The sequence below is a fragment of the Dasypus novemcinctus genome, chromosome 5, assembly GCF_030445035.2.
Source record: "Dasypus novemcinctus isolate mDasNov1 chromosome 5, mDasNov1.1.hap2, whole genome shotgun sequence".
Classification (NCBI taxonomy): Eukaryota; Metazoa; Chordata; class Mammalia; order Cingulata; family Dasypodidae; genus Dasypus; species Dasypus novemcinctus.
In genome coordinates, this window is record NC_080677.1 from 35,733,291 (window position 1) to 35,757,855 (window position 24,565).

The window sequence follows — 24,565 nt, forward strand, 5'->3', positions numbered from 1 at the left end:
ATTTATAGTGGGACAACTGGGAAAATTTAAATACTAACTAAGCATATTTTAATTATGTAGGGAAATGGTAATTTTTTTAGAGATACATATGGAAATATCTGGCAGTGAAATGTCACAGTTTTTATAATTTAAATATTTTTCAAAAAAGTAAACAAAAATATTGCAAAATGTTAATTATTAAATTTTGGTAATAGATACAGACATTTATCATACTACTTTTATTATATTTTTCACTACATTTGAAATTTTTCATAACAAAAACTCAAGAAAATATTACTTTGTAAAGACCTATACTTGAAGTAATGAATTCATTTCCCATGACTATTTTTAAATGGGAATTAGTTAAGGAAGAGAAGACAAGAAACATTGTAGGGTATCTTACCATATCCTGCCATAGAAGCACCATTCTCAACATCCACGGTGTTCTTATTTTCTTCTGCTAGAGCTTTAACATATCTTTTGCTTAAATCTAATATTTGTTCACGTAACTTAACACTGCTTTGGTGTCTTGGTTGTTGAAAAGTATAGTGCAGTAACATCAATCCCCAAATGAGTCCAAATACAAGCAAGAGCAAACTCAATTTCTGAGACAAATTTTTTCTTGAGATTGTAAAAAACATTTCTGATGAAGGGAGCACACTCAAATGAAAAGTGTTAACTAGGAGCAGCCACCAACAAGTCTTTTGAAAAGAAAAAACTCTTCTAATATTCTATATTCTTCATCTTCAGCAAGGTTGCCTCCAATTCCCAGTTAACTGTAAAATTGAGAAGAAAAAAGGTGATTAGCCTTAATCTGTATCAATAACATAGTAAATGACAAAGTTCAGAACACATTCTATAAATAGTTTTGATTTGGAATATAATCTTCTTTAACAACTTTCTCCACCACTAAGTAAGCTTTCAAGTTTTTTAGTAGTTTCATTTACACAGCTCTTCAAAATTTAAACTAGAAGGGTGCATTGTAGGAAGATGGCAGAGTAAGATACTCTAGAAATAAGTCCCTGCTCCCGAACAACTAATAAGCAGGTTGGAACTGTCTTAATCAACTATGTTGAAACTCCAGAATCTAGTAAAACACTGGGAAGCATTTAGGGAAGAGCGGGAGGAAGAGGTTAGTAAATTGCAGTAAATTCCTGTGTATTTCACTCTCTATGCAGCTGCCACCCCCATCTATCACCCAGACTCACTGCAGGAAGCAGTGAGGTACACATCCTGGTCCTTGTTGCAGCTTGCTGGTGCCAGCAGGGCCCCCAAGATTTAGGGGTGTGCAGTTCAACAGGTAATCACTGCTTTTGATTAATTAATTCAGATCACTGTGGTGCCCAGGCCTGAAGGTGGCCATTGTTCCAAACTACCCCAGGCAAAAGCAAGAAGAGACTTAAATTAAGACCCTTCCTCAAAACTATGGAAAACAGTTAAAGGGCTGCATTTACAGAGCAAGTGTTGAATCAACAACACAAAGGCCTTAAGATCCAAAGGAGAAACTGCTGCTTGCCTCTCCTTCAGATGCTTACTAGGTAGTGTGCAGTCGGCTGGACACTCCGTTGTGAGTCCCTGGCCTCCTTCCATCTGCTAAAAATGGATGTGCGAAATGCTCCTCAGGATATGATGGCCCAAAGAAAGTAACAAGATTGAAACCCAGGAGCCATCAATGAAGAGGACCAAATTTGGGACATACATATCAAAAAACATTTTTAAAAAAATGATTCTCAGTACACTCAAGGACATAAAGGAAAGCACATAGAAAGAACTAAAGGATATGAGAAAAACAATGAATGAGCAATATAAAATGTCAATAAAGAGAAATCTTAAAAAGGAACCAAACAGAACTACTGGAGCTGAAGACCACAATAAATGAAATTAAAAATTCCAACCGCAAGTTGGAGCTAGAAAAAGAAAGTATTAGTGAACTTGAAGACAAGACAATTGAAGTGAGTCAGGCTGAGGACCAGAAGGAAAAGAGAATTAGAAAAAGCAAAAATAGCTTAAGAGATCTCTGAGATACCATTAAGCACACCAATATATGCATTATGAAAGTCCGAGAGGGAGAAGAAGCAGGGAATAGAATGGAAGGCATATTCAAAGAAATAATGACAACAAACTTCCCAAACTTGGCAAATGATGTAAATATAAATATGCACATAAAAGAAGCCCACTGAATACCAAACAGGATAAACTTGAAGAGATATATGCCCAGACACGTGGTGATCAAAATGTCAAATGCAAAGAATAAGGAGAGAGTTCTGAAAGATGAAGATAAAAGCAATACGTTATGTACAAGGGAGTCCAAATTAAATTAAATACCAATTTCTCATTAGAACCATGGAGTCAAGGAGGCAGTGGGTTGAAATACTTAAAGAGTTAAGAGAAAACAATTGCCAACTAAGCACTTCATTTCTTGAGACATTTTCCCGCAAAAAGGAGGGAGATAAAAGCTGGGTGAGTTCATTACCACTAGACCTGCCATACAACAAAGCTAAATTAGGGTCAAACTAAAATTAAAGGACACTAGACAGTAGATCAAAGCAACAAAAAGAAATAAATGTAACCATTTGTGTAATTATAACGACAGTAGTATTTGGTTGTACATTTTGCTACGTAACTTCTTACTTCTTACAGGTGCTAAAATGCAAACACATAAAAAGTAATGATAAATCTATAGTTTTGGACATACAATGTACAAAGATACAATTTGCAACAAGTACAGAAACAGGTGGGAGGCAGAGGTATATAGGAATATTGTATACATATACAATTGAAATCAAGTTGGTATCAAATAAAAAATAGATTGCTATATATTTAGTATGTCAAATTGTAACCTCTTGGTAAACACAAAGAACCTATATGAAAAATATATCAAGAAAAAAATGAGAAGGGGTTTAATATGGTACAATACAAAAAATCAAATAAATATGACAGTAGGCATTAATGGAAGAATTGAGGACCCAAACAGCTATAAGGCTTACGAAAAGTAAATAGCAAAATGGCAGAAGAAAATCCTGCATTATCACTAGTTACTTTAAATATAAATGGATTAAACTTCCCAGTCAAAAGGCAGAAATTGGTAGAATGGACAAAACATGACCCAACTACATGACCCAATTACAAATTAAATTCAAAAACATAAGCAAGTGCAAAGTGAAAAGATGGAAAAAATACATATCATGCAAGTAGTAAGCAAAAGAGAGCTGAGGTAGCTATACTATTATCAGATAAAATAGCCTTTAAGGCAAAAATTGAGACAAGGGACAAATAAGGTCATTACACAGTGATAAAAGATTCAATTCAACAAGAAGCCATAACCATTATAAACATATATGCACCTAACGGTAGAGCCATAAAATATATGAGGCAAATATTCCTCGATTTGAAGGGAGAAACAATTTATTATTGGCTTTTCCATTTCTATAAAAAAAGGCTGTTGGAATTTTTATTGGGATTGTGTTCAATCTGTAAATCAGTTTAGGTAGAACTGATAAGTTAATGATTTTTTTATTATTATTTTTTAAAGATACATAGATCACACAATGTTATGTTAAAAAATAAAGAGGTTCCCATATACCCCCACTCTTCACCCCACCCCCACTTCTCCCACATCAACAACCTCTTTCATGAGTGTGGCACTTTCATTACATTTGATGAATATATTTTGGAACACTGCTACACAGCATGGATTATAGTTTACATTGTACTTTACACCCTCTCCCAGACCATTCAATGGGTTATGGTAGGATATATAATGTTCTCATCTGACCCTGCAATATCATTCAGAACAACTCCAAGTCCCCAAAATGCTCCCATATCACACTTCTTCCCTCTCCCTGCCCTCAGCAACTCCCAAGGCCACTGTCTCCACATCAATGATACAGTTTCTAACACTCCTAGAGTCACAATAATTCTATAGTGGAATACCAGTAAGTCTACTCTAATCCATATTTTATTCCTCCATCCTGTGTACCCTGGGATGGCGATGTCCACTCCACCTTTAAATCGAGAGGGGGCTTAGATCTCACATAGCTGATGGATGGGATTCTCCTGCTTGCAGCTGTAGACTCTTTTGGTTCCCTGGTGTGGTGGTTGACCATCCTCACCATCCTGTTAGCTGACCTGGGTAAGTCTAACAAACCAGAGAGTAGGTGATGCAACTTTGCTGAGGCTCAGGGCCCAGCTGGCACTGATATGGTTAATGATATTTACTCTTCCAGTCTATGAACACTGAATGTCCTTCCATTTATTTAAGTCTTCTTTGGTTTCTTTTAGCAGTGCTAAGTAGTTTTCTGAAAACAGCTCCTTTATGTCCTCGGTTGAGTCTATTCCTAAATATTTATTCATTTAGTTGCTATTATAAATGGAATTTTTTTCTGATTTCCTCCTCAGATTGCTCATCAGTACTGTATAGAAATGCTACTTATTTTCACATATTAATTTTGCATCCTGTCACTCTGCCGAACTCATCTATTAGTTCTAGTACTTTGTTGTGGATTTTTTTCAGGATTTTCTAGATACAGGACTATATCACCAGCAAACAGCAACAGTTTTACTTCTTCCTTTCCTATTTGGGTGCCTTTTATTTCTTTATCTTGTCTAATTGCTTTAGCTAGAACTTCTAGCATAATACCGAATTACAGTGGTGAAAGTGGGCATCCTTGTCTTTTTCCCAATCTCAGCAGGAAAGCTTTCAGTCTTTCACCATTGAGTACAATGCTAGCTGTGGTTTTTGATATATATACTTTACCATGTTGAGAAATCTTCCTTCTATTCCTGTGTTTTGGGGTGTTTTTATCAAGAAAGGATGCTGGATTTTGTCAAATGGCTTTTCTTTGTCAATTGAGATCATATGATTTTCTTCAATTTATTAATGTTGTTTATTACACTAGTTGATTTTCTTGTGTTGAACTACCTTTTCATATTTAGTATAAAACTCACTTGATTGTGGTGTATAATTCTTTTCATGCGCATTTGGATTCAGTTTACAAGTATTTTGTTGAGGATTTTTTGCATTTATATTCATTAGAGAAATTGGCTGGCAGTTTTTTCTCTTTCAATACCTTAAATACATATCACTTTCTTCTCACTCCATGGTTTCTGATGAGAGATCAGCACTTAGTCTTATTGAGATACCCTTGCATATGATACCTTTCCTCTTGCTGCTTTCAGAATCCTCTCTTTATCTCTAGTATTTGTCATTCTGAATAGTAGGTATCTCAGAGTAAGTCTATTCAGATCTATTCTGATTGGGGTGTGTTGTTCTGCTTGGATACTGATTTTCATGTCCTTCATAAAGCTTGGGAAGTTTTCAGTTTTTATGTCCTCAGTTTTTCTGCCCTTTTTCACTCTCTTCTCATCCTGGGACACCAATAATACATACGTTTGTGCATTCTGTGTTGTCATTCAATGCCCTGTTCCATTTTTTCCATTCTTTTATCTTTCTACTTTCCTGTCTTTTCAAGTTCAGATGTTCTGTCCTCAAAATCATTAATTCTGTCTTGGAGCAATTAAAATCTGCCTTTATGTGCCTCCAATATATTTTTAATCTCATCCATTGTGTCTTTCATTTCCATAAGCTCTGTTACTTTTCTTTGCAGGCTTTCAAATTGTTCTTTTGTTTTGTGTTTTTTGAGATACCAGGGCTGAGGACTGAATCCGGGACAGCAAATGCTAGAATTCGTTGCTCAATCACTGAGCCACATCGGCTACCCTGAGTTGGTTTTTTCATTTGTTTGGTTTTGTTTTTAGAAGCCACCAGGGACCAAGCCCAGGACCTCACAGGTGGGAAGCAGGCACTCAACTGCTTTGTTCTTTATGCTCACCCAATGTCTTAATATCCTTTATCTCTTTAGTCATATTTTCTTTCAATTCTTTGACTTGTTTTAGGAGATTTGTGTGGTTATCATTGATTAGCTGTCTTAAATCCTGTATTTCATCAGTATATTTGGTTTGTTCCTTCGGTTGGTGTATTAGTCAGCCAAAGGGGTGCTGATGCGAAGTACCAGAAATCTGTTGGCTTTTATAAAGTGTATTTATTTGTTTAGAAGCTTACAGTCATGAGGCCCTAAAGAGGCCCTAAAGAGATATTTCCTCACCCAAAGTCTGTTGTCACATGTTGAAGAAAGATGGGAGGCAAAGTCTGTGAGGTTTCAGCCTTCCTTCTTCCTCTTTTTTTAAAGATTTATTTTATTTATTTATTTCTCTCCCCTTCCTGCCCCTGCTCCCACTCCAGTTGTCTGTTCTCTGTGTTCTTCTTTTGTCCACTTCTGTTGTTGTCAGCGGCACGGGAATCTATGTTTCTTTTTGTTGTGTCAGCTCTCTGTGTATGCGGAGCCATTCCTGGGCAGGCTGCACTTTCTTTTGCGCTGGGTGGCTCTCCTTACAGGGCACACTCCTTGCTTGTGGGGCTCCCCTACGCAGGGACACCCCTGCATGGCACAGCACTCCTTGCGCCCATCAGTGCTGCGCATGGGCCAGCTCCACACAGGTCAAGGAGGCCCGGGGTTTGAACTGCAGACCTCCCATGTGGTAGACGGATGCCCTAACCACTGGGCCAAGTCCGCTTCCCCCTTCTTCCTCTTAAGGCTCTGTGCTTCCAGCTTCTTTTGATCAGCTATAGGCTGACATAAGGCTTGTCTCTCTCTCTGAGGCTTGTTTCTTTCTGGACTCAGTTGCTCTGGACTCTTCACAAGGTCAGCTGTAGACTAGCAGGCTCATTTCTCTTCCTGGGGCCTCTGCCATGTCTAATGAGCTGTCTCCCTTCCTCTGCTGTGTCTTTTTCTGTGTGAGTGTCCACCCACCAAGGGGAGGGGGTGAGGACTCAATGCCCTACTGATGTAGCCAATTCAAAGCCCTAATCTTAATTTAATCAAGTAAACATAACGTCTGAATTTAATACAATCAAAGGCTATCATGCCCAGAGGAACTGACCAGTTTGCAAACATAATCAATATCTCTTTTTGGAATTCATAAATAATATCAAACTGCCGTAGCTGGGCTATCTCTTCCATTTTCCTAGTATGGCTTGTAATTTTTTGCTGATGTCCAGTCATCTGAGTATGTTGGTGAATATATTAATGGTTAATTTCTCTCTTGCCTAGTATTTGTTTGTTTTTTCATGGCTCTTCTTTGATTTTTGGTTCAACTTATTCTTTAAAATTGCTCAGCTTACCAAATTGGACCAGGGACTCACTAATGGGGCTCAAATTTTCTCCCAGGGGTAGAGTAAAAAGCAGTGTTTTTCCCTTTGAAACTTTCTGGCCAGCCAGCAAATGGCACTCACTGGTCAACCTTTCCACAGAGGTGTTTTTTTCAGTCTCCACTTTCCCGTGTTTGTGGTCTGGCCAGAGCTGAGATTCAAAGTGGCCAAACTCACTGAAGAGAAGTCCTCTGATTCACCCTCCCTCTTTCCTTCTAACAGCTGACAGGGAGGAAGACGTCTGTTCCCCTCTCAGTGGACTGCATTGAGCCAGGGGTTTGATCCAGGCTCAAAGTCTTGAGAGTGGGCCACCACTGGGTTTTAGTAACTCACACTTATTGTTTCGGGTTCTTTATCTCTCTGTCTCTTGGCCTCCTGGTAGTTGTGCACCACTGTCCTGGTCTCCTAACCCCCAAAGCAGCTCCCTCAGACACCTGTTGGCCCTTTCCTGTTTTGTTGGTTTTTTTTTTTTTTATCTCTCCCCTTCCCCTCTTCCCGTCCCAGTTGTCTGCTCCCTGTGTCCATCTGCTGTGTGTTCTTCTGTGACCGCTTCTATCCTTATCAGCGGCACCGGGAATCTGTTTCTTTTTGTTGCTTTTGCTGTGTCAGCTCTTGGTGTGAGCAGTGCCATTCTTGGGCAGGTTGCACTTTCTTTCACACTGGGTGGCTCTCCTTATGGGGTGCACTCCTTGCACGTGGGGCTCCCCTACATGAGGGACACCCCTGCAGGGGGGGGGCACTCCTTGTGTGCATCAGCACGGCACATGGGCCAGCTCCACATGGGTCAAGGAGGCCCAGGGTTTGAACTGAGGACCTCCCATGTGGTAGGGGGACGCCCTATCCATTGGGCCAAGTCTGCTTCCCTCTTGTTGTTTTTATAAGAGAGTTAAGCCTTGCCTGCCTATTCCAACATCATCTTCCCAGAACTCTCCACTAATCCTTGACAATCTGAGTAACATGAGTCAATTCTAGAGATATTTTACCAGAATCAAATAAAATTCTTCTCGTTATGTACCATGGCCATCCATATTACAGTCCCCAAAAGACCAAATTTACTTCCCATTACTTACCCAAAAAAATCCCCCAATGTTTTAGTTTACCAGGGCTGCTAAAACAGATACCAACAAACTGGTTGGCTAAACAACAGGAATTTATTGTCTCAGGTCTGGATGTTACAAATCCAAAATCCAAGTATCAGCAGCCCAAGCCTTTTCCAAAGTCTGTAATGTTCTGGTGGTGGCTTGTTGGCAATCACTCTTTGCCTCTATGACATGCAATCTTTCTTTCTGTCTCTTTCTTCAACTATCATGTACAAATTTCCTTTGATTTTAAGACTCCAGTCATATAGGGTCAAAACCCACCCTGATTCAATCTGGCCTCATCTTAATAGAATCTGTGAAGATCTTATTTACATATGAGTTCATACCCACAGGACCAGGTCTTAGGACTTAAACACGTCTTCAAGGTGGACATGGTTCAATCCCCAGGACCCCTCAATCAAGTAGTCTTCCATCTCATACAATAGTAATAATAATACTTACATTTATATACTATTTCTATTTTCAACACTTGTTTCCTTATATCCTCTCATATAAATACATATACAATAGACAGTTTTCAGAAAAGCTGCAGGCTTGAAAGTTTCTACTCAGAATTTGTGGTCAACATAAAATATTTCATTGGCATTAATGTCATAAACTGTATTCTTCCAGAACAGAGTTCTGACTCACTGTCTAGGGTTTTTCTGTATACCATATTACCACCCTTACCTCCAACTGGAAAGATTGTATTTGGAAATACAGAATGAACTATAATACTGAATGATCCTTTGCTCTTTTTTTGCTTGAAAAAAAAAAAATGTTTAACCAGAAAACAGTAATGACAGTTTAAGGCAATGACCTTAAAATCTTGAAGATGTGTAATCTGGATCATTCTTAAAATTATCAATTGAGACATTAAAGTTCCAAATATGCTTTATTTATGTAAATCAAAGTTCACAAAGATGCTTCAAGAAGGATTTTTAAATCTTGGGTCTTATTTACATAGACAAAAAATCAGAATATAAAAAATGCAAAGTAAAATAAAGATAAGGTACTCTGGATGTTGAGACCTTTAGCATGATCAGCAAACACATTGATAAGAAAGAAAAAATAATTTGGGGAGGGGGATGCTTAAAAGATTAGACTAAAGCACAACCTTTCCTGCATGTAGTTTCATTTCAAAGATGAAAGAAGTAGGTTCAATCATTTGTTCACTCATTCATTCACAACATTTATTAAGTACCTACTGGTGATATGGTGGTTCAAAAGGATAGACAGGATTCCCATTCTTCTGCAGTTTGTGCTTCAGCAGGAGTGAGACAACAAACAAGCAAACAAAGAAGCAAGCAAATTTCAGCTTGTGATAAGTACTATGAAGAAAAGAAACAGGGTGATGTGAGAGAATGACTGGGGACGTCTATATGAGATGTGATATCAAGGATGACCCTCTGGAATAGGTAATATTCGATCTGAGAAAGAGGATCAAGTACAAAGTCTGGTTCCAACTTCCTTCCAACTAAAACCTTTGGAATTCTTTTCTGACCATAATCTTGGGGGTGTCAGTAATATCTCATTCTTCTCAGGTACCAAACAAATGAGAATGAGAGGGAACCAATCCCCAGCATGGAATGGCCTGGTTGGGAGAAATCGTCCAAAATGAACAAAAGGAAACCCAAAGCAAAGAGAGCTTTGGGTTCCCCTTTCTTCTGAGAGTGGCAGTACTTGCTGTTTGGTAATATATAGGAACAGTAATGATCTGATACAATGATCTTTACACAGAAAGCATATTCTCACTGGTGTTTAATAATTTGAAGGGGACAGTGCCAAGAGGAGGTATGGAATAAAGCCTAGATAGCAATCTGCCACTGTGCTAAGTTAAAACTGTTATTAATCATTTTAAATGCAATTTTTCAAACTCTACTCTTTGTTCAGGAATACAAAAGTAGAGAAAGAACAAGGAGGAAATTTTCTTCTTAATTTTTATATTCATTATAGGCCTCTACTCCAATTTACAGGATCTTTGGAGAACAGTAGTGTTCAAAGCTCTATTATGGTGCTGCCTAATAACACACCATGTAAACAACTGGATATTTAAGCAATTTTTCAGTGGTTTCTCCCTAGCCAGGAACTAAAAACAAATATCTTAATTCAATATTATTATTAGGGAAAAGTAAAGACAAAGAATCTGTGAATATTTAAATTAGAATACCCTCATTTTAAAGGTAAGGAACATGACACATGAGAGGATTAATTACTGTCCAACGTCAAACAAATGGGTGAAAAGTAGGCATCCAAACTCTCAGTCCAGATCTCAAGTGTTTTTTCACTTTTTTTTTTTAAGGAGATACCAAGGATTGAACCCAGGACCTTGTACATGGGAAGCACTCAACCACTGAGCCATATCCACTCCCCAATAAGAGTTGGTTTCTTTCATGTTTGTTTTTGTTTTTAGGAGGTAGTGGGACTCGAACCTGGGACCTCATACATGGGAAGCAGGTACTCAACCACTTAAGTTACATCTGCTCCCCTCAATTGCTTTAAAAGTTGAGAACAAAAATCAACTTAATAGACTATAACTACTATTTATTAAAAAAATAAATTTATTAAAAAAATAAAATCAAAGTAGACTGCACACACTACAGGTTTTACTTTGTGAACCTTCCATTTCAGCTTTATATATACTACATAGTATAAATATATATAATTTTTACACACACAGACACATGCACATGCACAAATAAGTATACACTATGGTATTCTGATAAAGAAATTCTCTTGCTATAGCTTGCAGACAAAAAAAGTTTTAAAAACACTGCATTTGACACTGCCTGGCTTAAAATGCTTCCTTGTATTTTTATGCAAACACTGTGATAGGAACATAAAAACACTAATGGACAACTAAGCCGTCCTTAAAATCTCTCCTTCAAATCCCATTTCTGCATTTATTCAGTGCTCTGCAATTTGTGCTGTCATGATTATAAGTAAAGTAAGTACCAACAGCAAAAGCAGAAACCAGCAAGTAGAGAAGCTATCAGCCAAAGATGCTAAAGAATCAATGTGTATTAATCTTGTAAGGAATTTACAGCCAGAGGTAAAGTTACTTAAAAAGATACAATATGTTCACAAGAGTTCAGAAGTTCAGATGGTTCTCTGCAAAAGACTCAGAAATAAATCCTCCACAGATTTGACCTTGGAATGTAATTTCAGGGGGAAAGACCCATTCCTAAAATATTTTCTCTACATAATACTGCCTAGGAGTAATGTCTGGAAAAAATTTTAACATAGGTTGACAGAGCCTGCCCAAAGCCTTAGCTAATCATGTGCTGCCACATGACTTCATCTCCCTGTCTATAGCTCACTAGATTTGCATTAAAGACCTATACCAGAGGCTTCCTACAAAAAGACAGGCCAGTCAGACATGGGAAAACTAGGGATTAGCAGGAAAAGCCAATAGAGAAAGAATTCACAAAAAGGAACAATGAAGTGGGGTTAGGGGATGTAGCAGTTTGATACTGTTTATGAATTACAACATAGATATTGGATTACGTTTGTAAACTGGTTTGTTCCTCCGGGCATATAAGAGGTTTCACTTTTACTTGATTAAATAATGATTAAGGCTTTGATTGGGCCACATCAGTAGGATGTTGAGTCCCTGCCCACCAAGTGCAGAAATTGCACTGCAAAGAAGGGAGGAGACAGTTTTGATCCTGGAGACCCGGAAGTAAACACACAGAGAAGCACATATGTGAGGAAGGAGAAGAGTCTTGATTAGACACGGCAGAGGCTCCAGGAAAAGACAAAAGCCATTTGCCTGATAGTCTACAGCTAGTCTTGTGGCGAGACCAGAGCAGCAAAGCCCCAAGAGAAACGAACCCCAGGAAGAGAGGAACCCAGGAAGCCTGAACCCTTGCAGACATCGGTAGCCATCTTACTCCAACACATGGCAACAGACTTTGGTGAGGGAAGTAACATGCTTTATGACCTGATGACTAAGCTTCTATCTCAAATAAATACCCTTTACAAGAGCCAACAGATTTCTGGTATTTTGCAGCAGCACCCCTTTGGCTCACTAATACAGGGGATAAAAACTAAAGTTATGAAGAAGCAAACACAAGTAATCAGAGGCTATATGTAAAAGAAAAGTGATACAGAGAGTAAGGAAGAGAACTAAGAATGTCAAAATGCAGAGAAAGTATGTGTAGCTCATGGCAGAAAGGGAGGAACTGGTCAACAGAGATTCTAATTTCTGGCAACTTGCTGGGTCTTTTATGTGCATTTCTTTATTCAAAGTGGTTTGAGAGTACTATATGACCTGGAGTGAAAAAGGCCTAACAAGGACACACAATCACTTTAAAAGAACATTGAAGGTTGTTCCTGAACAGATCGAGATGGCAGAATAATTAGATCCAGGGTTCTGTTCCCCCCCACAGAAGCTTTGAACAACCAGAAAGAACTTGTAGAAAAATCTTTCTCAAAGCTTCAGAAAAGTTAAAAGATTTCACATGGTGAGCACTAAATCAATAAAGAGTCAACTTAAAAATGGTAGATATTGTGGCACCCTGGATGCCACTTCCCCATCCTCTCACTGGCTGTTCAGGGAGTTGGCCCTCATTCCCAGTGCAAGTCCCTGGTCCCAGAGGAAGCAAAGAAACCCTAGTGCACATAGTAGTAGCTGGTATGTCTGGCCCAATCTGCCTGGTGGCGCCTGAGGGACTGAACCAGGACACTCACCACAGGATCCCATCTCAGAATTTGCCCTGTGTGTAGACAGTTGCTCACAGAGCTCTCCTACACAATGCTCTGGTAAAGCAATCAAGGCATAGCTCTCTGGGTCACAGGTTTACTGTCTATGTCACAGTTCCCTGAACTGTGAGGAAGCACTCTTTCCTAGGAAAGAGGGAAAGTTCAGATCCATGTAAATAGGGGAATTCGTAGGGCCTCATACACATGCCCAGAACAAAACACATATGCAAAATGGACTAGGGAGGAAACTACACTTTTGACTCAAGCTATTCTCAAAACTCAACATATGGCTAAGGTGTAAAGGAGAACACTGGCTCAGGATAATCTGTAAAGACTGAGTATATTAGTCAGCCAAAGGGGTGCTGAGGCAAAATACCAGAAATTAGTTGGTTTTTATAACAGGTATTTATTTGGAATAGGAGTTTACAGAAACCCGGCCATAAAGCATAAATTACTCCCCTCACCAAAGTCTATTTGGAGCAAGATGGCTGCAGAAGTCTGCAAGGGTTCAGGCTTCCTGGGTTCCTACATTCCTGGAGCTTGCTTTTCTCTGGGTTCAAGGTTCCTTTCTTCCTGGAGCTGGCTTCTCTTTCCTCTGCATGCTGACTTCCCAGTGCTCCAGCTTAAGTCTTCATGATCAAACTCCAACATCAAAACTCTAACATCAAAAACCCCTCAACTCTATTCTTTGCCATGCCTTTTACCTGAGGCATTTATCAATGCCCTAATGATGTGGCCCAACCAAAGCCCTTATCATAACCTAATCATGTCCAGGTATAGACCAGATTATAAACATAATCCAATATCTATTTTTGGAATTCATAACCATATCAAACTGCTACATTGGGGAAGATGTTTCCTTTTTTTTTTTGTTTTTTTTCCATCTTTTTGTTGTTGTTAGTTCCTGGCATTCAAGGAAAGCTCTGTCAGAACACTGGTTAGATGCAAGATTAAGGAACAGTTGCTGCAGAGTGTAAATTTCAGCAACATTAAAATATCAAAATGTCAAGGTTTCTACAGAAAATAACAAAACACACAAAGAAACAGAAAGTGATGGCCATGCAAAGGAGAATATTAAAGCATTAGAAGCCATCAATAAGGATGACCAGACTTGGGCCATTCTAGACAAAGACTTTTCTAAAATAGTCCTAAATATGCACTAAGATACAAGGGAAAACATGGACAAAGACCTAAATAAAATAACAATATATGAACACAAAGATAATATCAATAAAGAGATAGAATTTATCAAAATAAAAAACAAACAGAGGGAAGTGGATGTGGCTCAAGTGATTGGGATCCTATCTACCATATGGGAAGTCCCAGGTTCAGTTCCCTGAGCCTCCTGGTGAAGGCGAGCTGGCCCAAGTGAAGAGATGGCCCATATGGAGAGCTGATGCAACCAAAAAGAGACATGGAGAAAAGACAATGAGAGATACAACAAACCGAGGGAGCTGAGGTGGCTAGAATGATTGAGTGCCTCTCTCCCACATCGGAAGGTCCAGTATCAATTCCTGGTGCCTCCTAAAGAGAAGATGAGAAGAGAAGACAAGTAGACACAGAAGAATGAGCTGCAAATGGACACAGAGAACAGACAGTGAGCATAAGCAGCGGGGGGGAGGGGGGACGCAGAGGAGGGAGGGGGGATAAATAAATAAAATAAATCTTAAAAAAAAAAAAATAGAGCTGCAAACCACAGATATGGAAAATGATAATTTCCTAGAAGTGATCAACAGCAGATTGGAGCTGGTAAAAAAAGAATCAGTGAACCTGAAGATAAGAAAACCACAATTACCTAGTCTGCGGAGTAGAAAAAGAAAAATGAGGAAAAGTGAACAGAGCCAAAGCATGACCCAACTAAATTCTGCCTGCAATACACCCACCTTAAAGTCTAGATACAAGTAAGTTGACGGTGAAAGGATGGGGAAAAAAACATACCATACAAGTATTAACCAAAAGAGAGCTTATTGGATAAAATAGGCTTTAGGTCAAAGAACAGTTACAAGAGACAACCAGCAAGATGGCAGTGGAGTAAGGTGCTCCTAGAGTCAGCTCCTCCTACAGGGCAGTTAGTAAACACCCAGAGCTATCTGGAGCTAGCTGAAGCACCTGTCTGGGGGCTTCAGGAGGCCAGAAGAGCATCCTGCAACATTCTTGAAGGAATAGAAGGAGGAGACTGCCCATCTACAGAGAAGATTACTAAGAGGAGCTCTCCATGCCACAGAGGCTGGTCCCCTCCTCCACTGGAGGCACAAGTCTCCTTGAGAGCTGTTCTACAGCTAGAATTGAAAGCTCCACTTCGCAAAAATGGGGGAGGAAGAGATGGTTGGGCACCAACTTCAGCTACTGATGAGTAAATTCAGTGCACTAAAGTATAATCCTAAATTCAGCTAAAGTTTGAGCTTGTCCAAGTCAGAAAGAAGCCAGTAGCCACCATCCTAACACCACACTTGACACAAGGGGAACTGTGGCGAACTGAAAATCACAGTGCTGGTGGGGACCAGCTTCTTTCCATCCAGATCAGATTGCAGCACTAGCCTAGGCCCCAGCCCCACCTCTGGCAGGGAGGAAGCTGGGGGGGCCTGTGCCAGCCTCTTCAGGAGATTATCGGCCAAGCCACAGAGGCAGTGATTATTCTACTCTGGCAGTACAGGCCACCCCAGGAGATACTCTGTGGCTGGAATTGGAAGCTCCATTTCCCAAAAACAGGGTTGGAGGAGATGGTTGGCTAACAATTTTGGCTGCTGATTGGTGGACTCAGCTGGCTAGGGTATAACCCTAGGAACAGCTGGGGTGTGAATCTGTCAGGGTCAGAAAGAGGCCAGTGGCCACCATTTTGACTCTGCCCCCAGCATGAAGGGAAGCCAGGGTGACCAAAACTGACAGTGACGGTAGGAACCGGTTTCTTTCACCCAGATCGGGTGACTTCAGACTAGGCTTCAGTCCCACCTCTGGCAGGGAAGAGGCTGCAGGCCCTGTACCAGCTTATCCAGGCTCCTGCAGGTACCTTTGACTGGCACAGACTGAATAATCGGAAGTCTACTGGGGCAACTGCAATCATCTTGGACCCGCACTGCATAGATTGCTGCCCACACCTACAGCTCCCAGGCAAGGGAGAAAGGGGCGTGAAGCTTCATCAGTCTCTCTGGGCAACTACCATCTAGGCCTGCATGATTTGGATTATTCCACACAGCTGGGACTCGGTCCCTACCCTCCGCTAGCAAAGAAGAAAGTTGGGAGAAGCTTCATTTGTCCCTGGGGCAATAAGGGCAGCTTGAGCCTCCACAGCTTATAGCACCAATTATATCCTTAGTTCATACTGTACAACCAGCAAGGGAGAAAGGGCAGGAACCCATAATAAATACTCTAGTAAGCCAGATGCTAAGAAAACAACAAAGAATTACAATCCACACCAAGAAACAGGAAGCTATGGCCCAGTTAAAGGAACAAGATAAGCCTCCAGATGACATAAAGGAGTTGAGACAACTAATCATAGATGTTCAAACAAATCTTCTTAATAAATTCAATGATGGGAAGCAGAAGTGGTTCAAGTGATAGAGCTTCTGCTTACCATATGGGAGGACCCAGGTTCAATCCCTGGGGCCTTCTGGTAAAAAAGAAGAGAAAGCATGCCCACACGGTAAGCCAGTACCCATGTGAGTGCACGCATGGTGCAGCAGTACCCACATGAGTGCCTGTGTGGTGAGCCAGTACCCACGCAAGTAAGTCACACAGCAAGATGATGACACATCAAAAGAGAGACAAGGGGAGAGTCAAGGTGAAGTTCAGTAGAAACCAGGAACTGAGGTGGCGCAATTGACAGGGAATCTCTCTCCACATCAGAGGTCTCCAGGATCGAATCCCAGTGAATCCTAGAGGAGAGAAAATGAGGAGAGAAGACAACGTAGCAAAAACAGCAGGGAGGGAGGAGGGGAAGGGGAAGGGGGAAAATAAATAAATAAAATAAATTTTTTAAAAATTCAGTGAAATGGATAAAGAGATTAAAAATATTAAGAAGACACTGGATGAGCACAAAGAAGAATTTGAAAGCATACACAGGAAAAAGCAGATCTTACGGGAATGAAAGGTGCAATAAATGAAGTTTTAAAAACACTGGAATCATATAATAGCAAATTTGAGGAAGGAGAAGAAAGGATTGGTGAGCTTGAAGAAATGGCCTCTGAAAGTGAATATACAAAAGAAGAGATGAAGAACGTAAAAAATTGAACAAGGTCTGGGAACTAAATGACAGCAAAAGATATGCAAACATACGTGTCATGGGTGTCCCAGAAGGAGAAGAGAAGGGAAAAGGGGCAGAAGGAATATACAAAGAAATAATGGTAGAAAATTTCCCAACCCTATTGAAGGACATAGATATCCATGTCCAAGCACAACATATCCAATCCAAAAAAATCCAAACAGACCAACTAACTCCGAGACACATACTAATCAGAATGTTAAATGTCAAAGACAGAGAATTCTGAGAACAGCAAGGGAAAAGCAATACATAATATATAAGGGACACCCAATAAGATTAAGTGCTAATATCATGGAGGCAAGAAGACAGTGGTCTGATATATTTAAGATACAAGAGAAAAACTTCCAGCCAAGGATCTTATATCCAGCAAGATGTCTTTCAAAATGAGGGTGAGATTAGAATATTCACAGATAAACAGAAACTGAGAGAATTTCTAAGCAAGAGACCAGATTTTTCAGGAAATACTAAAGGGTGTGCTAGAGCCTGAAAAGTAAAGACAGGAGAGAGAGACCTGGAAGAGTCTAGAAATGAAGATTATATCTGTAAAAGTAACTAAAAGTGTCAAGAGAGTGGTGAAAGTAAAATATGACAGATAAAACTCAAATAGGAATAAACTTAACCAACAATGTAAAGCATTTGTATTCAGAAAACTGCAACTCAATGTTAAATCAAAAAAGGCATAAATAACTGGAAGAACATTCCATGCTCATGAATTGGAAGACTAAATATCATCAAGATGTCAATTCTACTCAAATTGATATAAAAATTCAATGCAATTCCAATAAAAATTCAACCAGCATTTTTAAAAAAATTTTTTAAGGCATGATTATCAAATTTATTTAGAATGGTAAGGGGTCCTGAATAGCCAGAAACATCATAAAAAGGTAAAGCAAACCCTCAACTCCAGACATTAAATCATATTACCTAGTTGTAGTGGTAAAAGCAGCCTGGTTCTGGCATAAAGGCAGATATACAGACCAATAGAACCAAATTGATGGTTCAGAAACTGACCCTCACATGTATGGTCAAGTGATTTTTGACTAGCTTGTCAAACCCACACAGCTTGGGCAGAAGAGTCCATTCAAGATATGGTGCTAAAAGAACTGGATAGAAACATCATTATAGACAAAGAAAAATCGTACTTAAAGCTAAATATGCTAATTCAACTCTAATACAGTACATTCTACTTAACTGTAAGTAAGGAAAGAATAAACAGAATGCTCCAAGCTGCTACCAGGGAGACAGTTTGATGACATCTCACAATAAGTGTCATGGTTTCTACGTTTTTAACCAATGAGGGAATCATTATTTTACTTTAAACCCCTTTCAGGAAACTACTTCTTGAGCCAAAGGGGAAAAAATATAACTCTCCGAACCTAAATGTTACCCGAAAACACAGAACTGGAACACAAAGGCAGGAAACAGAGTAAAGCACAGCCATGCAAACAGAGAAAAGCCACTGTTAGGAATAAATAATCAGAGGCAAATTATTTATTATTCATATTATTTTATTATTGTTTAAAAAAAACTAAAATGAGGTATCATCTCATACCTCACAAAATGGACTTATTTTTTTAAAAAAAACAGAAAACAACAAGTGATGGAGAGGATGTGTAGAAATAGGAAAACTTCGCTATTGGTGGGAATGCAGAATAGTGCAGACTCCGTGGAAGACAGAAGGCAGAAGTTTAGCAATTCTTCAGGAAGCTAAATACAGAACTGCCATATGATCTGGCAATCCCTCTGAAAGGAGTAGTATAGGGATGTTGAAAGAACTGAAAGAAACCCAGAGAATAATCTAGGTTCTGAATAACATAATGAAGCCGAAAGTGGATGAGGAGTGTTATTAATAGTAAAAACACAAGAATGTTCCTTTAAAAACAAACGTTCATCACTATTACAAACTTGTAAGACTATGGTGATACACAGAGAAAATGCAATTAATGTAACTTATGGCCTATAGTTAACAGCAATATTGTAATAGTCTTATATCCATGTCAAAGAAGGTACTTATATCAACACTAAGGGTCAATAAGAGCAGTATGGCATTTTTAAATTTTGGACGAAGGAAAACACTCAAAAATTTACTGGGCCGATGACTGCATAACTCTGATAAAAGTGAGAGTCACTGAGTGTACACTTTGGATAGATTGTACATGGCCTGGGGCCATACAACACAGGAAAGCATATGGTGGAAGACGGACTATGGTTAACAGTGCAAATATGAGACTGTTCTCTCAAGAACTAAACAAGTGCATAACACTTATACATGGTGTTAATAATAGGGGCTGTATGAAAAAAATACAGCAAATGTACGCTATGGCCCTTGGTTAGTGGTAATAGTCTGATGATGTTCTTTCATAATCTGTAACAAATGTTCCACAACAATGTAAAGTGTTGGTGGAAGGGTAAAGTATGGAATTCTAAACATAATGCATGATTTTTTTGTAAACTCACAACTTATCTAATAAAAAATATAATTTAAGAAACACAATGGGGAAGCCGATGTGGCTCAAGCAATTGAGCTCCCACCTACCACATGTCAGGTCCCAGGTTTGTTTCCTGGTTCCTCCTGGAGAAGATGAGCAAGACAGAAACTGGTGTGATAGGCAGGCACAGCAAGCTGACACAACAAGGAGGCACAAAGAGGAAATACAATGAGAGACAACAAAGCAGGGAGCGGAGATGGCTCAAGCGATTGAGTGCTCTCCCCCACATGGGAGGTCCCATGTTCAGTTCCCAGTGTCTCAAAGAGAAGATGAACAGACACAGAGCACACAGCAAATGGACACAAAGAGCAGGCTGCAAGCACAAAAATGAGGGGGAGGGAATAAATTAAATAAAATAAATCTAAAGAAAAAGACAAAACACCACAATGAGATATCATCACAGCTTATAGAGTGTGTAGCAGTTTGATATGGTTTATGAATTCCAAAAACAGATATTGGATTATGTTTGTAAAATGGTCTGTATCTGGCTGTGATTAAATTATGATTAGGGCTTTGATTGGGCCATGTCAGTAGGATGTTGAGTGCCCCAGCCTCCTTTCACAGATAAAACTACATGGCAGAGCAGAGGAGTTAGCTGGACTTTTGATGTTGGAGTTTTGAGCTGGAGGACGGGAAGTGAACACAAAGGAAAAGAATGCAGAGGAATAGAGATGGCTCCTTAGACACGCAGAAGCCTTGGGGGGAGAGACAGCCATTTGCCTGATAGTCTACAGCTGACCTTGTGGAGAGGGCACAGCAGTTGAGCCCAGAGACCAAACAGAGCCCTGGGAAGAGAGGAACCCAGGAAGCCTGAAGTCTTGGCAGACATCAGCAGCCATCTTGCCCCAACACATGGCAATAGACATTGCTGAGGGAAATAACTTGTGCCGTATGGCCTGGTAACTGTAAGCTTCTACCCCAAATAAATACCCTTTATAAAAGTCAACAGATTTCTGGTATTTTTCATCAGCACTCCTTTGGATGACTAATACAGAGTGGCAATTTAAAAAACAAGAAAATTACAAGTGCTAGAGAGAATGTTGAGAAAGAGGAACATTCCTCAGCTGTTGGTGGGAATGTAGAATGGTGCAGCCTCTGCGAAGGACAGTTTGGCAGTTCCTCGGAAGCTAAATATAGATCTGTTGTATGATCCAGCAATCCTGCTACTAGGAATATATTCAGAAGAACTGAAAGCAGGAACGCAAACAGACATTTACACAACTATGTTCACAGCAACATTATTCACAATTCTAAAAGATGGAAACAACCAATGAACCAATGAATGGATAATCAAAATGTGGTATATACATATGATGGAATACTACTCAGCTATAAGAAATGAAACCAGGATGCATATGACAATATGCATGAACCTTGAAGACAGTATGTTGTGTGAAATAAGCCAGACATAAAAGGACAAATATTGTACAGTTTCACTAATATGAACTATATATGCTGAGTAAACACATGATTTTAAACTCTAGAGTATAAGTAACTAAAATATAGATTTAGAGTTGAGTTGGGTGGGGAAATGTAGAATTTTTAATAAGGTTGATTGTAAATGTGTGGAAATAGTCAATGTCACACATTTTAGTGAGTATAACTAACACTTGCTGATGTATAAAGTTTACAGTGGCTTAAAGGGGTAGTCTAGGGATGTAAATGTCAATTGAAAGAAAGCTAGAGAATAATCTAGTAAATGTACAACAAAGAGAACTCAGTGGTAGATGAGGATTGTGATAACAGTACAAATACAAGAATGTTCTTCTGTGAACTAAAACAAATGTACATCAATATTACAAGGGGTTAAGAATATGATAGGGAAGCAAATTTGACCCAACGGTTAGGGTGTCCGCCTACCACATGGGATGTCCAAGGTTCCAACCCAGGGCCTCCTGACCCATGTGGAGCTGGCCCATGCACAGTGCTGATGTGCACAAGGAGTGCTGTGCCATGCAGAGGTGTCCCCTGTGTAGGGGAGCCCCACATGCAAGGAGTGCAACCCATAAGGAGAGCCGCCCAGCACGAAAAAAGTGCAGCCTGCCCAGGAATGGCACTGCACACATGGAGAGCTGACGCAGCAAGATGACACAACAAAACGAGACACAGATTCCCTGTGCCGCTGACAAGAATACAAAGCGGACAAAGAAGAACACACAGAGAATGGACACTGAAGAGGAAGGAATACTCCCTATCTCATTCTACAAGGTCTCATATCAAACCCAGATAAAGGTACTACAAGAAAACTACAGACCAATATCTCTTATGAATATAGATTCAGAAATTCTCAACAAAAAACTAGCAAATGAAATCCAACAGCACATTAAAAGAATTATACAGCATGATCAAGTTGGATTTAGCCCTGGTATGCAAGGGTGGTTCAATATAAGAAAATCAATTAATGTAATATACTGCATTAACAGAATGATGGGGGGAAAAAACCATCTCTAATGATGTGGAAAATGTATTTGACAAAATACAGTAGCATTTCTTGACAAAAACGCTTAGAACACCAGGAATAGAAGGAAACTTCCTCAACAAATTAAAGGACATATATGAAAAGCCCAAAGCTAACATCCTAGTTAATGGCAAAAGACTGAAAGCTTTCCCTCTAAAATCCAGAACAAGACAAGGATGCCCATTGTTACCACTGTTTTTCAAATTGTACTTGAAGTTCTTGCTGGAGCAATGAGATAAGAAAAAGAAATACAAGGTGAATTAGTCAGCCAAAGGGGTACTGATGCAAAACACCAGAAATCATTTGGTTTTTATAAAGGGTATTTATTTGGAGTAGGAACTTACAGATACCAGGTCATAAAGCCTAAGTTACTTCCCTTACGAAAGTCTGTTTCCACATGTTGGAGCAAGATGGCTGCCGACGTCTGCAATGGTTCAGGATTCCTGGGTTTCTTCCTTTCTCGGGCTTCTTTTTCCTGGGCTCAGGGTTTCTTTCTTCCTGGGGCTTGCTTCAGTTTCCTCTGTGAGCTTACTTTCCGGGGCTCCAGCTGAAGGCTTCAGGATCAAACTCCAACATCAAAACTCCAATATTAAAAGCCCTTAACTCTTTGCCATGCCTTTTATTTGTGAGTCCCCACCCATCAGAAGGTGGGGACTCAACATCCTACTGGAACAAGAGGTTTATATAATTACTTAATCAAGTAAACCTATGAATCCAATATAATCTAATGCCCAGAGGAAAAGATCAGTTTACAAACATAATCCAATATTTCTTTTTGGAATTCATCAATAATATCAAACTGCGACACAGGGTATTACACTGGAAAGGAAGAAGTAAAACTTTCCCTTTGTGCAGATGATATGATCCCACATACAGAAAATCTTGAAAAATCCACAACAAAGCTACTAGAGCTAATAAATGAATTCAGCAAAGTGATGGAGTATAAGATCAACATGCAAAAATCAATAGTGTTTCTATACACAAACACTGAACAATCAGAAAAATCAAGAAAAAAATTCCATTCACAATAGCAACTAAAATAACCAAATATCGGGAAGCAGATATGGCTCAACTGACAAGAGTGTCTGCCTACCGTGTAGGAGGTTCAGGGTTCAAACCCAGGGCCTCCTGACCCGTGTGGTGAGCTGGCCCATGTGCAGTGCTGCACACACAAGGAGTGCCGTGCCACTCAGGGGTGCCCCCCACGTAGGGGATCTGCACGCACAAGGGGTGCACCCCACAAGAAGAGCCACCCTGCACGACAAAAGCACAGCCCGCCCAGGAGTGGCGCTGCATACACAGAGAGCGGATGCAGCAAGATGACTCAACAAAAAGAGACACAGATTTCCGGTGCCACTGAAAACAGGCGTACACAGAAGAACACACAGCGAATGGACACAAGAGAGCAGACAATGGGAAATAAAGGGAATTTCTAAATAAATAATAATAAATAAAATAACCAAATATCTAGGAATACATCTAACCAAGGATGTAAAGGACTTGTGTATAGAAAACTACAAAAAACTGCTAAAATAAATTAAAGAACTAAATAAATGGAAAGATGGTCCATGTTCATGGATTGGAAGACTATCATTTAAGAAGTCAATACTACCCAAAGCAATTTATAGATTCAATGCAATCCCAATCAAAATTCCAACAACCACCTTTGTAGAGATGGAAAAGCCAATCATCAAATTTATATGGAAAGGTGGGAGTGGATGTGGCTCAAGCAGATGAGCTCCCACCTCCCACATGGGAGGCCCCAGGTTCCGCTCCCAATGCATCCTGAAAAAAACAAACAACAACAACAAAAGAAAAAAAAACAACTCGGGAAGCTTACGTGGCTCAGTGGTTGAGTGCTGGCCTCCCACATACGAGGTCCTGGGTTCAATCCCTGACCCCCGGGACTTAAAAAAAAAAATTATATGGAAGGGTAAGGAGCCCCAAGTAACTAAAGACATCTTGAAAAAGAAGAATGAAATTGGAAGACTCACTTCCCAATCTTAAAATTTACTGCACGGAAGCACATGTGGCTTAAGTGATTGAGCTCCCATCTACCATATGGGGGTCCAGGGTTTGATTCCCAGTGCCTCCTGGCAAAGACAAGCTGGCCTGCACAGCAAGCTGGCCCAAGCAAAGAGCTAGCCCGTGCAGAGTGCTAGTATGCACAGGAGTGCTGGCCAGTGCAGGAGTGCTGGCCCGTGCAGAAAGCTGGCACAGCAAGATGACACAACGAAAAGAGACACCAAGGAAAGACAATAAGAGATGCAGCAGACCAGGGAGCTCAAGTGGCAGAAGAGACTGAGCACCTCTCTGCCACTCCAGAAGATCCCAGGATCTTTCCCAGGGCTGCCTAAAGAGAAGACAGGCAGACACGGAAGAACACACAGA

The 24,565-nt window shown here is 39.9% G+C and overlaps 1 non-coding gene across 1 annotated transcript in view; it reads right to left on the reverse strand.

Moving 5' to 3' along the window:
- Window positions 1-615: 615 nt before the first annotated feature.
- LOC101441453 (uncharacterized) overlaps window positions 616-24,565 on the reverse strand; it is a 44,764-nt gene continuing 20,814 nt past the window's right edge. The window contains exon 3 of the transcript XR_009185788.2: window positions 616-755. This is a non-coding gene — a transcript (uncharacterized protein). The remainder of the gene's footprint in view (window positions 756-24,565) is intronic.